Below are 23,646 nucleotides of genomic sequence, written 5' to 3'. Positions count from 1 at the left end.
AATTATGGCGAGAGAGAGAGAGAGAGGAGGTCTGAACGCTATGCGGTTCTTTGTTGCAATGAAAAACTCCTCCTTACGAAAGCTGGACAGTGGAGATGACACAAAACGTTTTGGGGATGAGAAAGATGATACAATGCTTCCAGAAACTTCGAAAATGACGTAACTTTACAGAAAAAATTGTGAAATCTACACGTGGTTTCGGCAAAGACGGACGCGTATTAAACCAGTCTGCTTAACAAAGACACGGCTCGATCGAGACAGACTCGAGTAAAAGTCCCTATCAGACGTGATGTCAGGAATCCAAAGCACAACGGAGATCTCTAATCAAACGTGTTGACAGGTTAGGAAAGCAAAGCAGAAACTTTGGTGTCTCTTATCGCAAGGAGTTGACATAATAGGGGAACAATCTCTAGCTCGGAACAGACAAAGATAATCTCTCTCTTTCTTTACATTCTACGTTATATACTCTTTTACATTATGTTATTCGAAATCTGAACATACATTTTAAAACATCCTAGCTAAGGAATTTGAAAAAATGTTGCAAAATTCTATATATAATATTTTATACAGTCAAAGAGGGGATATATGCATTTTTAAAGTAGCAACATATAATAGTACTTATATATATATAGATATAGATATATATATATATATATATATATATATATATATATATATATATATATATATATATACATATATATATATATACGTGTGCCATGAAAGAATAACTTCGTGGAAAACATTCCATTTGTATTACAAACGTTGTTCTCTCGCAGAAACTGCTACAAAATATATATATAATATATATATATATATATATATATATATATATATATATATATATATATAAAATGTGGTCCTAACATGATATTGTTTTCTTTTTTTGTCTCTTTTCGACAAAATCACTCAAATTCGGAAATAAAAAATTAGCAGTCCCAGTCCAACGTTGGCAAATAGTCTTCGAAGCCAAAATCAACCGGAACTGATCACGAGCGATAATTGCATTGAAGTAACGAAAAAAGCTCTTGACAACCTTTGGAGGTCAAGCCGACAGACACAATAGGGTTCACTGAAAATTTTAGGGAAGAGTGCATGAATGTTGACCAATACAGTGAGGGTCAACATTATTATTACTTTTATACACATACATGCATACATTCGCGTGTGCGCGCACACAAACTCACTACATATATTTGCTACTCACACAAGCGTAACTTATTTTATATTCACAAACAATCAGTAATGAATACACTTTAGTATCTCGTTCATTGTACCACGGGTATAACTGTCATTGAAACGGAAGTATAATTGATCAGCACATCTGGCTGATCTCACTGATCTCTGGCCATATAAATCCCACATACACTAAAACCTATAAGATTTATTTGAAATTGGAAAGAAACAATTATTATTATTCCAGAACGATTCCCCAACCCACTCCCTCACCCACCCGCAACAAGCCTCATACCACAAGGGACACTTCTCAATGATCAGTGGCAAACACATTTATTTCAGCGCCAATGGCGCCGCACAAATGGCGGTCAGGATCTCAGGGCCATTTTCTCGGTCACGGTGACTGTGGTGAGCTATTAGTGGTCAAGAATGGAGACTAATTTAAAACGGTTAGCATCAAACGAGGCACTGTTAGTGGTCAACTGTCAAGACTATATAGAGACGGCTTGCAACATCAACAACACGACATTAATGGAAAAATCTGACATCGAATGTTGACGTATCATGGATGCATAAAGCGTGTAAGGGGTAAATGGTGAATGCTGAAGCAATCAGTACTTCATTGAACAGAGGAATGAATAGTGACAGGGCTAAAATAAACATCAAAATTGCCCCAAAACAGGGCCAACTTCAACGTCCCCCTCAAAAAAAAAAAAAAAATCAATGGAGAGAGGAAGACATAAGAATGCACATGGCACAGAAAGTTGAAAGTATATGTCTAACTCAGCGCGGTGCCTCTTTTTTTTTTTTTTTTTTTTTTTTTTTTTTTTTTCAAAATGGTCGTAAAATTAAGATAATTTCAGTGGGTAATACAAGTTCTTGCTAATATTTTCTTTTCTATTTAATTTCGCAAAACCGCAATTACAGTTGATATATCACAATACATAAGAGCTGAAATCAACAATAATCCCTGAGTAACGCTTTAAATGAAAAATTAATCCATTCTCTCCTTTGTATTTCCGCGGTTACTGCTTTTAGTCTTTATTCTTTTATATTTTTTTTACGGAAATGTTGATCAAGGCTTCCATACTCCTATAACTGAAGACTCTCTGGTTTTCCCTGCGTTGCCAAGAAATACAATTGTCAACATTGCTTCCAGTTGGCCTAATCTGTAGAACATTCGTGTGTAATACCAGCCATGTTTTTCATTCTCATTTTTGTTTTGTTTTTGCATCTTTTATGCTATGTCAATGGTATAAAAATCGCACCCTGTCATATGTCCGACTGACTTCTGTCTTCCTGAAGTATTCCTTCAGAGTGTCAAGGTAATTGCTTTATAGTAAAGGAAGATAAAAGAAAGGAAAACGCATCTTCGAGAAGTTCTGCCACACGGAGGTTTTCGCGCGTGTTGGAGGCACCTGTTTTCATGATGGTTCTAGAATCGGCAGGAGTGTTGTGGAACTTGACAGGCGCCGAAGTGTCGTGAGAAACGCCGCGACTTCTGATGCAATACTTCGTCGAGAAACTTCTAAATCGTTTCGGTAATCTCGGGAGTTTGTGACGCCAGCCGTAGGCCCCGCCCCCAGAATGCCATATAAATACGACGGACGAAGTAGGAGAAGGCAGATCATCAGTTAGTCACAGAGTAAGAGATCATCAGTTAGTCACAGAGTAAGAGATCATCGGTAAGAGCCACAGATTCGATTATCAGTGAGAGTTCAGCAGCAGAGATCATCAGAGAGTGAGATAAGAGAAGAAGGACGAAGCATCGGAGAGGAAAAGTCTCTTGAGAGAGAATTAGTCAAATTCTGGTCAAGTCGTCTTCAGGAGTGGACGACTGAGTTATTTTGACGTTGAGCGAGGCTTCAGAGAAGAAAAGTTCTGCTAGAGGTTTTGGGGAGTTCCTGCCCTTCAAGTATCAAGAGCAGACATTATTTTCTGCAATACGGAGTCAAGAAGACGTCTGCAATCGCAGTTCTCCTTTTGTGAAGCCATTGCTTCGAGTTGCAAAACTGAACGGCAAGTACTTTCATTACCTCACTGTTCCCCCCAGTTCATGCAGTGTAAGATTTTACTTTTTTTATGTAAATAGGAGACACCATTCTGCATTTATCTTTGTTAGTGAGCTTGTAAATAAACCTTTGTTGTGTTAGTGTTTCTTTCTATATTCGTATCCCCAGTTTCAACTGTTGGTGTTGAATTTTTTTTTTTTTTATTTCATATTGAACCTGAAGCGGACCTCTCAGAGGCTGTAACATTGTGGCGACCTTGCCAGGATAGCACTAACAGTTTGAAACAGGGAGAATATAGAAAGAGCCAGAATGAGTGAGATGGTGAAAGAGTTTATTGAGTCAGGTAAGCTACTAGGTCTAGAGGGGGATGATCTCCGTGAGTATGTTGAAAAGAAAGAAAGAGAGAAGTATGAGAGAGATGAAAGAGCGGCTGAGAGAGAGGAAAGAGCAGCTGAGAGGGAAGTGCAGCAAGCGAGAGAATCAATGAAAATGCAGCAAGAGAGAGAAGTAATGAAAATGCAGCAAGAGAGAGAAATGTTGGTAATGCAGCAGGAAGAGAGGGAGAAAGAGCGTATGCATGAGCAGGAAGAGAGAGAGAAAGAGCGTATGCATGAGTCGGAAATTGCTTGGTTAAGGGAAAGTACTCGTAACAGTCGGACAGGCGAGAACGAAAACGAAGCTGATACGTTAGGTATGAGTGCAGTGCTGAAATTAGTACCAAAGTTAGATGAAGAAGATGTAACGAAATATTTCATGTGTTTTGAGAAGTTAATGGAAAGAGTAGGTTCTCTTAAAGAAATGTGGACTTTATATTTACAGTCAGTTTTGAGTGGTAGGGCGCTTACTGTGTATAGTTGCATGTCTAAGGAGGAATGTGATAATTAAGACATCGTGAAAGAAACTATTCTTAGCGAGTATAGGTTAGTACCAGAGGCGTACCGTAAGAAATTTAGAAATTTGAGAAAGGATGAAAATATTACGTATGTAGAATATGGTAAGGAGTTACAGAGGCTGTTTTTTGATTGGTTAACTTCTGCTAAAGTTGAGGATTTTGATAGTTTGAAGAACTTAGTGTTGTTAGAAAACTTGAAAGATAATGTATCCCCTGAGATTAAGCTATATATAAAGGATAGGCGAGAAGTATCTTTTGCAGGAGCAACTAGGCTACCTGACGAATATAGTCTAACTCATAATTTGAGTGTTAGTAAGAAACGAAATGATCCTTCGTCTGGTAGAGTACAAAGCAGTAAAGGTTTCAGTCCTAGTAATAGCAATGTGAGTAAAAGTGACTATTCCTGTTATACATGCGGAAAACCTGGTCATACGTCTAAGGTTTGTAAGAGTAAAGTGGCATCTAGTGGCTCAGAATTAACTTGTTTCCAATGTAATGGGAAAGGGCATTTAGCGAGAAATTGTGCAGTAGAAAGGAAGGACGGAAAGAAACCAGTATCTCTAGTTAACCTTTTGTCAAGTAGGAATGATGTGATGAGAGAAACTAGGAAAATTTTTGGTGAATTTCTGTCAGAAGGCATAGTTTCCTCTCTTGGAGTAGTGTGTTCGAGAGAAGTAGTCTTGCTTCGAGACACAGGAGCTGCTGTCTCATTGATTAGGAAAGAGAGTGTGCCAAACAGGGCAGAAATCAATATGGAAGAAAAAGTCATGTTAGGTGGATTTCCTAACACTTGTGTTCTTTGTCCTTTGTTGAAGTTGAAATTAGAAAGTCTGGTAGTGTCAGGAGAAGTGAAACTTGCAGTTGTGGACAGTTTGCCCGTCGAAGGCGTTGACATTAGTGTCGGTAATGACTCAGCTTTATCCAAGAATGTGAATCCTGTTGTGAGGGATATTCCAGTGCCCGAAATGGTAGTAACTAGGTCAGGTTTAGATACAGACATAGACTACGGTCATAATTTGTTCATGGATTCGAATGAGTGTGAGTTCGTGGATTCTAACAAGAGTAAGTTCGTGGATTCGAACATGGGTGAGTTCATGGATTCAAACGAGTGTGAGTTCGTGGATTCAAACGAATGTGATAGAGGTGGCGAGGTTGATCTTGGCAGGAGTGTGGCTGAGAAACCTAACTCTATCGTTGACAGTGATAGCCAAGGGGAAGGCGTAGCGGTCGAAAGTAACGTAGTAAATGTACCGATATCTAGTACTAGTTACGGTGATGAATTAGGTACTGGCTTTTTGGATAAGGATGAGCTAGTTGAGTTACAGAGAGAGGATGAGACACTAACCCGAATTTTTGAGTGTGAGCTGGATGATGATCTCGATGATGTGTGTAAAGAAACTTTTTGTTTAAAGGACGAAGTTTTGTGTCGTTATGTTCGACCTAAGTCAGGTAGTAAAGAGGAAATCACCGAACAATTAGTGGTTCCTAGGAAGCTTCGTGAATTAGTTTGGAGTTAGCACATGATGAGCAAGTGTATTTGGGAGTAAATAAAACTTTCAAGTGTATTAGTAAGGCGTACTTTTGACCTAAAATGAAAAATGATGTAAAGAGGTATGTTTTAAACTGTCATGAATGCCAAATTGCCAGGAAACCGAATCAAGTAATCCCCAGAGCTCCGTTGTGTAATATTCCTTTGGTAGGCGAACCTTTTGAGAATGTAGTTATCGATATGGTTGGACCTTTGCCTAGAAGTAAGGGAGGGAATATATATCTGTTGACAATCATTGATAGACTAACTCGCTATCCCGAGGCGGTACCCGTAAGAAGCGGCAACGCGAAGACCGTAGTTAAACGATCGTTAAATTATTTTTCTAAATTTGGTCTGCCTCGTACTATACAGAGTGATAATGGTAGTAATTTTGTATCCAAATATTTCAAGGATAGAATGAAAGAGTTAGGCATCAAACTCGTACCTTCCACACCTTATCATCCCGAATCGCAAGGCATTGTGGAGAGATTTCATCAAACGTTAAAGAGTTGCTTACGGAAATTGTGTAAGAACTTCGAACACGACTGGGAAGAAAAGTTACCATTCTTCTGTTAGCTTTAAGGTTAGCACCGAGCGACACTACAGGATTTAGTCCTTTTGAGCTTGTTTTCGGTCACTCCGCTAAAGGTCCTTTGGAAATGTTGAAATGTACCTTAATGAATAAAGAAGGTAGTGAGGACTACATCACTAATCTAGTGTATTATAAAAACAGTTTAAGAGATGCTTGGCAACTAGCGAAGGAGAACGAGAGGGAGAGTCAAGGGGAAACTAAACGGAAACATGATCTTAGAGCAAAAGAGAGACATCTCTGTGTAGGAGATAAAGTTTTAGTATTAGTCCAGAAAGAAGGTTCTGCTTTATCTTATAGGTTCGAAGGTCCTTTTTCAGTGTTAGAGGAGAGGGGAAATGCACATTATAGAATTAATATGGGTAAGAGTAGAGCAAAGTCAGTGAATATAAATTTGCTTCAGAATTATAAAGAACGCCCCATACCATGGCCACCGCCGGTGTTCGATGTGACTGTGTTTTAGCATTTCAAAGTTTTAATCAGAGTTCAGAAAACGGGAAAAGTAAGAGGAAGGGATAATGTATTAGCTGATAGCCTTTCTAGAGATTTCTCAGAATGAGTAGCCTAGTGACCGTTTTCTGTTTTCACACGAGTGAGTGTGTGAGTGGAGAACCGTGCATTTTTGACTGGATTAAAGCTTTATGCAGAATTGTTCCCCTGCTGTTTAATTCCTGTTTCTCCTTAGAAAAAAAATCAGTTGATTTAATTTTTTTCTCTTTGTGGGGGGACGTGTCAAGGTAATTGCTTTATAGCAAAGGAAGATAAAAGAAAGGAAAACGCATCTTTGAGAAGTTCTGCCGCACGGAGGTTTTCGCGCGTGTGTTGGAGGCACCTGTTCTCATGATGGTTCTAGAATCGGCAGGAGTGTTGTGGAACTTGACAGGCGCCGAAGTGTTGTGAGAAACGCCGCGACTTCTGATGCGATACTTCGTCGAGAAACCTCTAAATCGTTCTGGTAATCTCGGGAGTTTGTGACGCCCGCCGTAGGCCCCGCCCCCAGAATGCCATATAAATACGACGGATGAAGTAGGAGAAGGCAGATCAACAGTTAGTCACAGAGTAAGAGATCATCAGTTAGTCACAGAGTAAGAGATCATCAGTAAGAGCCACAGATCCGATTATCAGTGAGAGCTCAGCAGCAGAGATCATCAGAGAGTGAGATAAGAGAAGGACGACGAAGCATCGGAGAGGAAAAGTCTCTTGAGAGAAATAGTCGAATTCTGGTCAAGTCGTCTTCAGGAGTGGACGACTGAGTTATTTCGACGTTGAGCGAGGCTTCAGAGAAGAAACGTTCTGCTAGAGGTTTTGGGGAGTTCCTGCCCTTCAAGTATCAAGAGCAGACATTATTTTCTGTAATACGGAGTCAAGAAGATGTCTGCAATCGCAGTTCTACTTTTGTGAAGCCATTGCTTCGAGTTGCAAAACTGATCGGCAAGTACTTTCATTACCTCACTGTTCCCCCAGTTCATGCAGTGCCAGATTTTACTTTTTTTATGTAAATAGGAGACACCATTCTGCACTTATCTTTGTTAGTGAGCTTGTAAATAAACCTTTATTGTGTTAGTGTTCTTTCTATATTCATATCCCCAGTTTCAACTGTTGGTGTTGAATTATTTTTGTTCATCATAATATCGAACCTGAAGCGGACCTCTCTCAGAGGCCGTAACACAGAGTAGTGTCTCAAAAGCAATGCTATTAATTGGTATGATTATACACAAGATTTCCTGATACAATTCATTCTCTCTCTCTCTCTCTCTCTCTCTCTCTCTCTCTCTCTCTCTCTCTCTCTCTCCCTCTGTGTGTGTGTGTGTGTGTGTGTGTGTGTAAAGATATGAACAATTTATCTTTTCCAATAATTATGATATTTTAAAAATGTACCGCCCCTCTGCCCATCTCTCTCTCTCAGAATTTCTGGAAATACTGGAAATGAAGAAAAGAACAACATACCAGAACAGGAAAGACACATGGGAAAATCCTTATTATTACCCATATTAAATGAAGGAGATAACATGCAAACCATCAAAGTGATGAATGCGCAGGGTTTAGTTACAAGTAACTCAAAAAGAAAAATAGAGTTCTAAGAAGAACTAACCCAAATTGAAAAGAAAATAGACATAATGAATATAAGTGAAACCTGGTATTTCCAAGAAAATGGTAATGGTGATCAAATAAAATGGTTCCAAACTTATAGGTCAGATAGAAAAAATAGGAATCAAGGGGGAAGAGCGATATATGGGAAAGACAAAAATCAAGGAAAAATATATGACAAATATAGTGACTCGGAATGTGAACTAATAGCGGTAGAATTTGAATCTGGAAAATGAATGAACATAGTAATATATAGACCCCCTAATACTAAAGAGTTTGACACAATAATAGAAAAATTGGGTGATATATGTAGAAATCACAAGGACTGGACTATTCTCCTATCTGGAGAATTTAACTTTCCTTTATACATATAAAAAAGAGAGTCATATTAGTGCAGTAGATAAGAGGCAATTCGAAAAGTTATTAGATATGCTACTAGAATACAACATTCAATAAATAAATCACCTGCCAACAAGAAAGGAAAATACTTTAGACCTAGTATTTGTGAACGAGGTAAATTATGTTAAAGAAATAATAGTTTATAATACGAGTGTTTAAGACCATAATGTCATAGAATTAACAGTCCATTCCAAGACAAGTGAAAAAAGAGATAAGCAAGAAATGAAAAAGTGGGAAGGATATGGAAAATACAACTTCTACAGTAAAAATATAAAATGGTCAGAAATAAATGAAGAATTAAACAAAGATTGGAATCATAAGTGATGATATAAAAGTAAATACGGAGATATTATATAAAATATTAGAGAAAATAGTGGATAAATATATACCGAAGAAGAAAAGTAAACATTAGTCATGCATACCAAGAGACAGAAGGATCTTGTTCCAGATAATCAGAAAGTGGAAAAAAGGTCTTGAAAAAGAAAAAAATGCATGGAAAGTGATGGAACTAAAAAGTAAGATAGAAAATGCAGAACAAAAGATTTTACAATCAAAAGAATGAAAAATGGGACTTGGAAGAAAAAAAACCTAGTAAATATCAAGCAAAACCCCAAACTATTGTACTCGTATGCGAAAAAGATGAATAAAAGAAGAATAGAAATAGCCCCTCTAAGAATTGAAGGGAGATTATCGAATGAAAAAAAAGGAAATATGCAACATATTGGCAGAAAGATATAAGAGAGAATTTACCCCTAGAATTGATAATGAAGACAATGATACAGAAATAAGGGATGAAAATAGTGAATATTTATCAGACAGATATAAATGAAGCCGATATTGTGCAGGCTATTAATGAAATTAAAAATGGAGCTGCAGCTGGGTCTGATGGTGTCCCTGCTATTTTGTTAAAGAAAGTAGTTCATTCTATCACGAAGCCACTTGCAATATTATAAAGACAAAGTGTAGATACAGGCAAGATTTATGATGAGCACAAATTAGCATATATTATCTCTACTTTCAAAAGTGGATCAAGACTAGAGGCAAGTAATTATAAACCTGTGAGTCTAACATCATATATTATGAAAGTGTATGAAAGGGTAATGAAGAAAAATATTATGAAACATTTAATAAAAAATAATTTGTTTATTATAGGACAACATGGTTTTGTACCCAGAAAAAGTACACAAACCCAACTGTTAGTCCACCGTGAGAACATATACAAAAATATGAAAAACAGAAATGAAACAGATGTGGTTTATCTAGACTGCAAAAGCTTTTGACAAGGTAGATCATAATATATTAGCAAAGAAAATTAGAAAACATAATATAGTGGACAAAGTAGGAAGATGGTTAAAAGAATTTTTACACAACAGAAAACAGATAGTTATTGCAAACGATGAGAAATCGGATGAAGCTAAGGTAATATCCAGTGTGCCACAAGGTACGGTGTTTGCTGTATTACCGTCTGTTATTATGATTGCAGACATAGACAGTAATGTTAAGGACTCGGTGTTGAGTAGAGAAATTACTTGTGATGAAGATAGGAACGCACTACAAAGAGACCTTAACAAAGTATATGCTTGGGCAGAGGTAAATAGGATGGTATTTAACTCTGATAAATTTGAATCAATAAATTATGGAGACAGAGAAGGAAAACTATATGCAAATAGGGGACCTAATAATGAGACAATCACAAATAAGGAAGCAGTTAAAGACCTTGGTGTGATGTTGAATAGGAACATGTTATGCAATGATCAAATAGCAATTCTGGTTGCAAAATGTAAAGCAAAAATGGGAATGTTGTTACGGCACTCCAAAACAAGAAAAGCTGAACACATGGTTATGCTTTATAAACCGTATGTTCGTAGTCCACTTGAATATTGCAATATAATATGGTACCCACACTATCAACAGGATATTACACAAATAGAGAGTGTACAAAGGTCCTTTACAGCTAGAATAGAAGAAGTTAAGGATCTTGACTATTGGGAAAGACTACAATCTTTCAAATCGTATAGTCTAGAAAGGAGAAGAGAACGCTACATGATATTTCCAGGCATGGAAACAGATTAAGAAAGAATTGCCCCGAAACATCATGGAGCTAAAAATATCAGAAAGAGCAAGCAGAGGTAGATTAATAGTGCCAAAATATACCAGGAAAAAGAAGGAAAGCACAGGACATTAATCACTACGCACCAGCATCGACAATGCAGCGTCTATTCAATGCGTTGCCAGCGTCATCAGATGGGGGAAATTATTATCCGGAGTGAGGCGTAGATGTGCCCTTAAGAATAAGCCCCCTCGACAAATATCTAAGCTGCATCCCAGACCATCCAGATGGAAGATGCAAAAATAGCCGGAACGAATCTCACTACTAACTCTTCTGGTAGCATTAAGGGATGCCTCACACTGAGGGACCTGGGGCAACCCGAACAAGATGTAGGTCTGTAAGGTAAGGTCTCTCTGTGTAAATTGTGTAACGATAAGCAAAAATTTACCTCTTACAACCCGCCCTGACCCCACTCTCTTTCTAAGTGATTGTGTAAGTTTGTGTAAAGATAAGAAAAAGGTACCTCATGATATTAATGATAATTAAATGTAATTCTCTCTTCTCTCTCTCTCTCTCTCTCTCTATCTATCTCTCTCTGTGACATCGGCGTCCCTGAAGCCTCATTTCCTAGTCTATGGCGACTGCAGGCTAAAGAGCTCCCGTCTTCAATGGAGTGACGACGCCTGAATGGACTAACCTGGTCTTTCAGACCGAGGCAATATATATTCTTTTCGTTCCTGTTCGCTGACGTTCTTATTAGGGAAATGGTGTCGACGGACTTCTCTTTCAAAGGAAGACTTCCTTTAGAATTATGCGAACATAAGGGAAACAGTGTTGTCAGTCTGGAGAGAGAGAGAGAGAGAGAGAGAGAGAGAGAATTTTTTTTATAAAGAATTCACATATCTGATCCAACCTGCTTAATGCACGAATTATTATTCAATCTCAAGTTAATTCATTACGGGCTGCTCTATGAGCAAGAGCCCGTGCTGGCATAAAGCCAGCTTAATAATAATAATAATATATAAAAACACAATTAAATATGAGCAATCGCGTTCTCTGTACAGCGTATAATCAAGGCCAACGAAAATATATCTATCTTTCGGTGGTATTGGTATAATGCTGTAGGAGCCACGGCCCATGTTACTTCAATCACGACCCGGTGGTGGCCTGTCCTATATCGTTGCCAGAAGCACGATTATGGCTCACTTTAACCTAAAATAAATTAAAATGGATTGAAGTTAAAGGACTGCAATTTGGTATGTTTGATGTTTGGAGAGTGGATGATCTAACCTCGGCAGTTTTTAAGATCTGACAGAGAAAAGTGTGGACGGATGCACAAAGCCGACACAACAGTTTTCTTTTACAGAAAACTAAACAAGAAGTCATTCCGAACGGAAAACCTGAAATAATCATCTCTGTAATTAAAAACGCCTTTCCATATATTGCAAATTATCTCGAGAATGGGCAAACAGCTTTTAATGATCGATGATGACGACCAACGGTGGGTGACGCCTTCCAGATAATGAAAATTTGGTGAATTATGATGAAGAATTGACAGCGTGTCGCCATGGAAACAATTCAATTCATTATAAAATACAGGATTTTCATTTCTTCTTAAAAAGAGGGCTTCGCTAGTCTATTGGAGGAGCATGTTTTCTGTTAAAGGTCACTTGTTCCTTATATTAAATTTCAAAGTCAAAATTTAAGGTCAAAGTCTTGATTTAACGTGTTTCTGGGTCACAGTTTCGAGCACACGTCCAACAACGGTAGAATGCTTTGAACACACCTGGAAAAGATTTTCACGTTTATTTCCATAATCTGAGTTGGAACTGAAAGCCATATTTCATTGCACAATATTCAAGGCGGAATTCAAAGCCAAATGCAAAGTCAGGTCATAAAATTTTAGTGTCATAATGCGGTGGAAGGTCTACATAACCGTTATTAATCAAAGGCGTAACTCGTGGCTGAGGCGACTTTGGCTGAATCGAACTTCATTCTTCCATGCTCAGAAATGTAAGCCACATTTCAAAATTTAACATTAAAAGTATGGTCTACCATTCACTTGTAAAGTAAAAAAGGAACTGAAGCCAAGATATATATTAGTTTCCTTCATCGTTCAACATAATGAATAAAATTGAAATTAGATGCTTTACGTCATGCCAGGCTTCATAGTAAATACATCAATTCAAAGCAGACTTATTGACCACTGATGCAATGAAGTGATTAACCAAACACAGGAATTAACACGGGCTCAACAAAAATACACATCAAATGACCAGCCATTGAGGAAGGAGAAGCATAACACTCAACTTAATTATATGCAGGTCACCACATTGCTAATTTGCATTAGGACTGGCTAATTATCAAAAGGTACCGCCCCCGGGTGGGCTCGAACCACCAACCTTTCGGTTAACAGCCGAACGCGCTAACCAATTGTGCCACGGAGGCTTACAAGATAATGCCCCATTCACTGATTTCATTGCAAAAATCTGTGCACTGAACAGCAAGTTTTCAGTGATCGTATACTCTCCGGAGATAGTGTAGCGATTTTATATGCAATATCATGACATGTCAGGAAATATTTATTTTTATTGCTATATATTATATGAATACCAATTGCCAGATACAATTCCTGCAGCATTATAATGCAATGGAAAACTTTCCACTGTATTAAAATGCTGTTTTCGACTACGTTTGGTTAAAAAAAAATGCAATATCCTAGCATGACTGATTTGATATTTTTTTCAGATAAATAACTGATATTTTAAACCAAATCAGTTATTTTTTCAACTGTTCACTTTTTTTTTAACCAAATCAGTGACTTTTTGGTTTTCAATAAAATAAATGATTTTTTGTTTTTAACCAAATCACTGATTTTTTTAACCTTAATCACCGATAATTTTTATTTTCAATCAAATCACTGAGTTTTATTTGTTTTCAACCAAATCACTGATTTTTTTCAACCAATATCACTGATCTTTTTTGTTTTCAACAAAATCATTGAGTTTTCCAACCAACACACTGATTATTGTTTGTTTTCAACCAAATCGCTGATATCTATTTGTTTACAATCAAATAACATTATTTTTTCAACCAAACCACTAATTTTTATCTAATCAAATGTTTTTTTAACCAAATATTTAAAAAAAACAAATCACTTATCTTTTCACACCAAAGCGGTGATTTTTTCAACCAAATGACTGATTTTTCTTTTCTTCTTAACAAAATCACTGGCTTTTTATCTCCAACCAAATAAGGAAAAGGGGGGAGGGTGGGGCATTGGACCATGAATGATTTAATCTGATATCGAGAAGGATATAGATCCTAGATCTTTTGGAGAAGAATTGGTCAATGACGCTGGAGTTTTAAGTTAATTATTATCCTTTCATTAGCTCTCTCTCTCTCTCTCTCTCTCTCTCTCTCTCTCTCTCTCTCTCTCTCTCTCGTTTTATAAAGGAATCAAATCCAGGCGAGTTCCAGTGGCCCTCTGTGGGGCCGATAGCATTGTTACAGTATAACTATTAAAAAAGCAAAAAAATCACTGCTTATACATTTGCAGCAGACCTTAGGAGTCTAAAGAGGATATGTTCAATCATTAAAGAGCAACCGAGAGTACGTTAGTTCGCTTTCCCATATCAATGTTCTGCGCGCGCAGTTTAAAATAAAACATCCTTACTCGTTCCGTACATTCAGTGTTTACATAGAAGCATTTAGCAGACCCCTGGGGCACGCTTAATTACTTTCGTAAACATATATCCCAATAACAACAATAACTGATATGGCATGTCACTAATACTGGCAGTCCTTTAAAAAATCAGATGGACATAAAAAAATATATATATTCGATGCCTACAGCGTTCAAACAGCGGCGTACGCTCAAGTCCCAAATCTTCCTTGGTACATGAGAAATGGCTCCTCCTCGTTCCTTCCAGCCGAGGTCTGTATAGACCTCATTTCCATACTTCTTTGGCCAGGGGTCCACGTCACAGTTTCCAGCACAGCTACTGAAGCAATTCCGCGTCTTCAGTACGAATACAGTCGTATTTGCCAATGCAAAGTTTTTCTTCTCTTTTTAGCCAAAAAATGGTTCCGTAAATGTTAGTAAAAAGAATTTATTTATCGCTACATTCCCCCGTTATTTTCGAGGTTCAACTTTCCTGCGGTACGCCGTGACGTAGACCAGGTGAAACAGGTTCTCCAGTCGTTTTCTCAGGCAACCATGATGACGCTATTAATGAAATTAAAAATGGAGCTGCAGCTGGGCCTGATGGTGTCCCTGCTATTTTGTTAAAGAAATTTGTTCATTCTATCGCAAAGCCACTTGCAATATTATAAACACAAAGTGTATATACAGGCAAGATTTATGATAAGCATTAAATTAGCATATATTACCCCTACTTTCAAAAGTGGATCAAGACTAGAGGCAAGTAATTATAGGCCTGTGAGTCTAACATCACATATTATGAAAGTGTATGAAAGGTTAATGAAGAAAAATATTATGAAACATTTAATAAAAAATCATTTGTTTAATATAGGACAACATGGTTTTGTACCCGGAAAAAGTACACAAAGCCAACTGTTAGTCCACCGTGAGAACATATAAAAAAATTTGAAAAACGGAAACGAAACGGATGTGGTTTATCTAGACTTTGCAAAAGCTTTTGACAAGGTAGATCATAATATATTAGCGGAGAAAATTAGAAAACATAATATAGTGGACAAAGTAGGAAGATGGTTAAAAGAATTTTTACACAACAGAAAACAGATAGTTATTGCAAACGATGAGAAATCGGATGAAGCTAAGGTAATATCTGGTGTGCCACAAGGTACGGTGTTAGCTGTATTACTGTTTGTTATCATGATTGCAGACACAGACAGTAATGTTAAGGACTCGGTAGTGAGTAGTTTCGCTGATGACACAAGAATAAGTAGAGAAATTACATGTGATGAAGATAGGAACGCGCTACAAAGAGACCTTAACAAAGTATATGCTTGCTCAGAGGTAAATAGGATGGTATTTAACTCTGATAAATTTGAATCAATAAATTATGGAGACAGAGAAGGAAAGCTATATGCATATACGGGACCTAATAATGAGACAATCACAAATAAGGAAGCAGTTAAAGACCTTGGTGTGATGTTGAATAGGAACATGTTATGCAATGATCAAATAGCAATTCTATTGGCAAAATGTAAAGCAAAAATGGGAATGTTGCTACGGCACTTCAAAACAAGATAAGCTGAACACATGATTATGCTTTATAAACCATATGTTCGTAGTCCACTTGAATATTTCAATATGATATGGTACCCACACTATCAACAGGATATTACACAAATAGAGAGTGTACAAAGGTCCTTTACAGCTAGAATAGATGAAGTTAAGGATCTTGACTATTGGGAAAGACTACAATCTTTAAAATCATATAGTCTAGAAAGGAGAAGAGAACGCTACATGCATATAGGGCATGGGAAAAGATAGAAGGAATTGCCGAAAACATCATGGAGCTAAAAATATCAGAAAGAGCAAGCAGAGGTAGATTAATAGTACCCAAAACAATACCAGGAAAAATAAGGAAAACACACAGGACATTAATCCACTACGCACAAGCATCGACAATGCAGCGTCTATTCAATGCGTTGCCAGCTCATCTGAGGAATATATCAGGAGTGAGCGTAGATGTGTTTAAGAATAAGCTCGACAAATATCTAAGCTGCATCCCAGACCATCCAGATTGGAAGATGCAACATATACCGGAAGATGCACTAGCAACTCTTTGGTAGACATTAGAGTGCCTCACCCTGAGGGACCTGGGGCAACCCGAACAAGATGTAAGGTCTGTAAGGTAAGGTCTCTCTCTCTGTGTAAGATTGTGTAACGATAAGAAAAATTTACCTCTTACAACCCGCCCTGCCCCACTATCTCTCTAAGTGATTGTGTAAGTTTGTGTAAAGATAAGAAAAATGTACCTCATAATATTAATGATAATTAAAATGTACCCCTTCTCTCTCTCTCTCTCTCTCTCTCCCTCTCTCTCTCTCTCTCTCTCTCTCTGACATCGGCGTCCCTGAAGCCTCATTTCCTAGTCTATGGCGACTGCAGGCTAAAGAGCTCCCGTCTTCAATGGAGTGACGACGCCTGAATGGACTAACCTGGTCTTTCAGAACGAGGCAATATATATTCTTTTCGTTCCTGTTCGCTGACGTTCTTATTAGGGAAATGGTGTCGACGGACTTCTCTTTCAAAGGAAGACTTCCTTTAGAATTATGCGAACATAAGGAAACAGTGTTGTCAGTCTGGAGAGAGAGAGAGAGCGAGAGAGAGAGAGAGAATTTTTTTTATAAAGAATTCACATATCTGATCCAACCTGCTTAATACACGAATTATTATTCAATCTCAAGTCAATTCATTACGGGCTGCTCTATGAGCAAGAGCCCGTGCTGGCATAAAGCCAGTCTAATAATAGCAATAATATAAAAAACACAATTAAATATGAGCAATCGCGTTCTCTGTACAGCGTATAATCAAGGCCACCGAAAATAGATCTATCTTTCGGTGGTCTTGGTATAATGCTGTATGAGCCACGGCCCATGATACTTCAATCACGACCCGGTGGTGGCCTGTCCTATATCGTTGCCAGAAGCACGATTATGGCTAACTTTAACCTAAAATAAATTAAAATGATTGATGTTAAAGAACTACAATTTGGTATGTTTGATGTTTGGAGAGTGGATGATCTAACCTCAGCAGTTCTTAAGATCTGACAGAGAAAAGTGTGGACGGATGCACCAAGCCGACACAACAGTTTTCTTTTACAGAAAACTAAACAATCCGAACGGAAAACCTGAAATAATCATCTCTGTAATTAAAAACGCCTTTCCATATATTGCAAATTATCTCGAGAATGGGCAAACAGCCTTTAATGATCTATGATGACGACCAACGGTGGGTGACGCCTTCCAGATAATGAAAATTTGGTGAATTATGATGGAGAATTGACAGCGTGTCGCCATGGAAACAATTCAATTCATTATAAGATACAGGATTTTCATTTTTGCTTAAAAAGAGGGCTTCGCTAGTCTACTGGAGGAGCATGTTTTCTGTTAAAGGTCACTTGTTCCTTACATTAAATTTCAAAGTCAAAATTTGAGGTCAAAGTCTTGATTTGACGTGTTTCTGGGTCACAGTTTCGAGCACACGTCCAACAACGGTAGAACGCTTTGAACCCATCTGGAAAAGATTTTCACATTTTTTTTCCATAATCTGAGTTGGAACTGAAAGCCATATTTCATTGCACAATATTCAGGGCGGAATTCGAAGCTAAATACAAAATCAGGTCACAAAATTTTAGTGTCATAATGCGGTGGAAGGTCAACATAACCGTTATCAATCAAAGGCGTAACTCGTGGCTGAGGCGACATTGGCTGAATCGAACTTCATTCTTCCATGCTCAGAAATGTAAGCAAAATTTCAAAACACATTTCAAAATTTAACATTAAAAGTATGGTCTACCATTCACTTGTAAAGTAAAAAAGGAACTGAAGCCAAGATATATAGTAGTTTCCTTCATCGTTCAACATAATGCATAAAGTTGAAATTAGATGCTTTATGTCATGCCAGGCTTCAAAGTAAATACATCAAATCAAAATAGACTTATTGACCACTGATGCAATGAAGTGATTAACCAAACACAGGAATTAACACGGGCTCAACAAAAATACACATCAAATGACCAGCCATTGAGGAAGGAGAAGCATAACACTCAACGTAATTATATGCAGGTCACCACATTGCTAATTTGCATTAGGACTGGCTAATTATCAAAAGGTACCGCCCCCGGGTGGGCTCGAACCACCAACCTTTCGGTTAACAGCCGAACGCGCTAACCGATTGTGCCACGGAGGCTTACAAGATATTGCCCCATTCACTGATTTCATTGCAAAAATCTGTGCACTGAACAGCAAGTTTTCAGTGATCGTATACTCTCCGGAGATAGTGTAGCGATTTTATATGCCATATCATGACATGTCGGGAAATATTTTTTATTGCTATATATTTCATGAATACCAATTGCCAGATACAATTCCTGCAGCATTATAATGCAATGGAAAAATTTCCACTGTATAAAAATGCTGTTTTCGACTACGTTTAGTTACACACAGAAAAAAAATGCAATAATCCTAGCATGACTGATTTGATTCTTTTTTCAGCTAAACCACTGATATTTTAAAACAAATCAGTTATTATTTACAACTGTTCACTTTTTTTTAACCAAATCACTGACTTTTTGGTTTTCAATGAAATAAATGATTTTTTGTTTTTAACCAAATCACTCATTTTTTTACCCATAATCACCGATTATTTATATTTTCAATCAAATCACTGATTTTTATTTGTTTTGAACCACATCACTGATTTTTATAACAAAATCACTTACTTCTGCTTGTTTTCAACCAAATCACTGAATTTTTCAACCAATATAACTAATCTTTTTGTTTTCAACAAAATCACTGAGTTTTCCAACCAACGCACTGATTATTGTTTGTTTTCAACCAAATCACTGATTTTTTTCAACCAAAATCTCCGATCCTTTATGTTTTCAACCAAATCACAGATTTTTATTTGTTTTCAACCAAATAACATTTTTTTCAACCAAACCACTAATTTTTATCTAATCAAATGTCTTTTATTTTAAACCAAACATTAAAAAAAAAATCACTTATCTCTTTACACCAAAGCGGTGATTTTTTCAACCAAATGACTGATTTTTCTTTTGTTCTTAACCAAATCACTGGCTTTTTATCTCCAACCAAATAAGGAAAAGGGGGGAGGGGTGGGCCATCGGACCACGAATGATTTAATCTGATATCGAGAAGGATATAGATCCTAGATCTTTTGGAGAAGAATTGGTTAATGACGCTGGAGTTTTAAGTTATTTATTATCCTTTCGTTACCTCTCTCTCTCTCTCTCTCTCTCTCTCTCTCTCTCTCTCTCTCTCTCTCTCTCTCATTTTATAAAGGAATCAAATCCAGGTGAGTTCCAGTCGCCCTCTGTGGACCGATAGCATTGTTACAGTGTAGCTATTAAAAAAGCAAACAAATCAGTGCTTGTACATTTGCAGCAGACCTTAGGAGTCTAAAGAGTATATGTTCAATCATTAAAGAGCAACCGAGAGTACGTTAGTTCGCTTTCCCTTATCAATGATCTGCGCGCGCAGTTTAAAATAAAACATCCTTACTCGTTCCGTACATTCAGTGTTTACATAGAAGCATGTAGCATAACCCCTAAGGCACGCTTATTTACTATCGTAAACATATATCCCAATAACAACAACAATCGATATGGCGTGTCACTAATACTGGCAGTCCTTTAAAAAAGCAGATGGACACAAAAAAATATTTATATTCGACGCCTACAGGGTTCGAACAGCGGCGTAAGTTCAAGTCCCAAATCTTCCTTGGTACGTGAGAAATGGCTCCTCCTCGTTCCTTCCAGCCGAGATCTGTATAGACCTCATTTCCAGACTTCTTTGGCCAGGGGTCCACGTCACAGTTTCCAGCACAGCTACTGAAGCAATTCCGCGTCTTCAGTACGAATACAGTCGTATTTGCCAATGCAAAGTTTTTCTTCTTTTTTTAGCCAAAAAATTGTTCCGTAAATGTTAGTAAAAAGAATTTATTTATCGCTACATTCCCCCGTTATTTTCAAGGTTCAACTTTCCTGCGGTACGTCGTGACGTAGACCAGGTGAAACAGGTTCTCCAGCCGTTTTCTCAGGCAACCACGATGGCGTCATAGTCTAAACTCTTTTCGTTTTAGTTTTAGTGAACCTGATTCAGCGACTTCTAAATATCACTTTAAGATACATGAACGGGGAAAGAAGACATGTAACTTAGAATGAAAAACATTAAATAAATCTAACGATATGATTCCGGAAATTAATAAGGAAAGAGAGAGAGAGAGAGAGAGAGAGAGAGAGAGAGAGAGAGAGCTTGTCATGTATGCTGAAATTAAACACTAGATCTTCACAAGGTCATTTAGACATTTAACTTAAGAACGAACCTTTCATTTACTTAGGATTTCTTTTTCACTCTGAACCGTCAACACAGCATACTTAAAAAAATCAACATTGTTTACAACGAATGATAATGGCCTCTTTCCACCTCAAGCATACGGCAACGCACACAGTGCCTTCCAAAAGCATTTCTCTTTTTCGTATATGACGTTTAATCCAAAGCTTTCAACGCTCAAATTAAATTATCTTCTCACTTATCTCCACGGCCGAGTTCTTTCAGCATTATACATTTCCAATTTTTTCACTGAAAAGCTTGGTATCATTCATGGGGAAAATTAACATTTAATTAATTAAAAAGCACCCACTCGCACACCGCTTGCTTGCAAGTGCTCTCTGCTCCCCATGACTGCTGTTAGGTTTTCCAAAAAGATGGGCTTCCAATATTCGTGGACTTCTGCTTTTAAGAGAAGTACGTTGTTGATGGTCCATTTCGGCTTTTTCTATTACTCTTTGGTCGTAGTTAATATATCTTAGTTTTACCAGACCACTGAGCTGATTAACAACTCTCCTAGGGCTGGCCCGAAGGATGAGACATTTTTACGTGACTAGGAACCAATTGGTTACCCATCAACGGAACTTACAGCTTATTGTGGAATTCGAACCACATTGTATCGAGGAGTGAATTTCTATCACCAGAAATAAATTCCTGTGATTCCGCGTTGGCCGAGCCGAGAATCGAACTTCGGACTTAACCGTAGTGAACAAGTAAGCTATTGCAAAACACAAACAAGTAACTCACAAAGTATAGGAACCGACAGAGAACAGGTACATGTGAAGAATATGCACTTAGATCAACATCACATATTCCAAACACAAAATTTCATTTCAGCTTCTAGGTGGCTGGCATGTTTTTTTTTATGCTCGTATTCTAGATGAATTGCTTTGAGCATACACACACACACTACACACACAAACGAACAAGAGCATCCCACGACAAATGACTAAACAAGCGCGCAAGCACGCACGTTTTATTAGCCGTTGCCTGACGCCCATGATGGTGGGCCATTTAGAAACCCCGCGAATTTTTTCGGGTCGTGCCTTGGCTCAACAAGAGTAAGTTGGGGGATATTTACTTTGCTGTTCTACCTACGTATTACAGCGTACACGCAGACGATAAACAAATATAGTAAACTCCTTAGGAGTCCATCACTTTTCTTACTATGTGTGCCGTTTCTAGGATCACCACTCTTCTGCATGAGTCCTGGAGCTATTTTCAGCCTCTAGTTTTTCTAGATTCCTTTCCAGGGGTCTTGGGGATCGTGCCTAGTGCTCCTATGATTATGGGTACGATTTCCACTGGCATATCCCATATCCTTCTTATTTCTATTTTCAGATCTTGATACTTATCCATTTTTTCCCTCTCTTTCTCTTTCACTCTGGTGTCCCATGGTATTGCGACATCAATGAGTGATACTTTCTTCTTGACTTTGTCAATCAACGTCACGTCTGGTCTATTTGCACGTATCACCCTATCCGTTCTGATACCATAGTCCCAGAGGATCTTTGCCTGATCGTTTTTTTTCTATCACTCCTTCAGGTTGGTGCTTGTACCACTTATTACTGCAAGGTAGCTGATGTTTCTTGCACAGGCTCCAGTGGAGGGCTTTTGCCACTGAATCATGCCTCTTTTTGTACTGGTTCTGTGCGAGTGCCGGGCATTCACTTGCTATGTGGTTTATGGTTACATTTTTCGTATTGCACTTCCTACATATGGGAGAGATGTTATTTCCGTCTATCGTTCTTTGAACATATCTGGTTCTTAGGGCCTGATCTTGTGCCGCTGTTATCATTCCTTCAGTTTCCTTCTTTAGCTCTCCCCTCTGTAGCCATTGCCAATTGTCATCGCTGGCTAGTTCTTTAGTCTGTCTCATGTATTGTCCGTGCAATGGTTTGTTGTGCCAGTCCTCTGTTCTGTCTGTCTTTCTCCTGTCTCTGTATATTTCTGGGTCTTCGTCTACTTTTATTAGTCTTCTTCTTCCATGCACTCTTTAGCCACTCGTCTTCACTGGTTTTCAGATATTGCCCAGTGCTCTGTTCTCGATGTTGACGCAGTCCTCTATACTTACGTAGTAGTCCTCTCCCTCCTTCCTTTCGTGTTATGTTATAGTCTGTCCGTATTTGCTCTTGGGTGTAGTGCTTTGTGTATTGTCATATGTTTCCTAGTTTTCTGATCTATGCTGCGGAGTTCTGCCTTCGTCCATTCCACTATTCCTGCGCTGTATCTGATTACTGGCACTGCCCATGTGTTTAGGCTTTTATCATATTTCCGGCGTTGAGTTTTGACTTGAGTATCGCCTTGAGTCTCTGCATATATTCTTTCCTGATCGTGTCCTTCATTCTCTTGGTGTTTTATATACCCCTCCTTCCATTATTCCCAGGTATTTGTATCCTGTCTCATCTATGTGTTTGATGTTGCTCCCATCTGGTAGCTTTATCCCTTCAGTTCTCGTTACTTTGCCTTTTTGTATGTTGACTAAGGCGCATTTTTCTATTCCAAACTCCATCCTGATGTCCCCAGATACAATCCTTACAGTCTGGATTAGGGTATCTATTTCCTTGATGCTCTTACCATACAGCTTGATGTCGTCCATGAACATCAGATGGTTGATTCTGTTGCCTCTTTTTCTTGAGTTGGTACCGGCATCCATCTTCTGTAGTACTTTTGTCATGGGAATCATGGCTACTACGAAGAGTAGTGGGGACAGTGAGTCGCCCTGGAAGATCCCTCTCCTGATATTAACCTCCGCTAGTCTTATTCCAGAGCTTGTAAGTATTGTATTCCAGTTGCGCGTTGTATTTTTTGAGGAAGCTGATGGTGTTTTCCTCTGCCCCATAT

The 23,646-nt window shown here is 38.1% G+C and overlaps 2 non-coding genes across 2 annotated transcripts; both read right to left on the bottom strand.

Moving 5' to 3' along the window:
- Positions 1–13,108: 13,108 nt before the first annotated feature.
- Positions 13,109–13,182, bottom strand: Trnan-guu (transfer RNA asparagine (anticodon GUU)). The gene has a single exon. It is a non-coding gene; the product is annotated as a tRNA-Asn (tRNA).
- Positions 13,183–18,566: 5,384 nt separating this feature from the next.
- On the bottom strand, positions 18,567–18,640 carry Trnan-guu (transfer RNA asparagine (anticodon GUU)). The gene has a single exon. It is a non-coding gene; the product is annotated as a tRNA-Asn (tRNA).
- Between the last annotated feature and the right edge of the window lie 5,006 nt (positions 18,641–23,646).

This window comes from Macrobrachium nipponense, chromosome 22, assembly GCF_015104395.2.
Source record: "Macrobrachium nipponense isolate FS-2020 chromosome 22, ASM1510439v2, whole genome shotgun sequence".
NCBI lineage: Eukaryota > Metazoa > Arthropoda > Malacostraca > Decapoda > Palaemonidae > Macrobrachium > Macrobrachium nipponense.
This window is presented reverse-complemented; position numbering and strand designations above follow the sequence as displayed.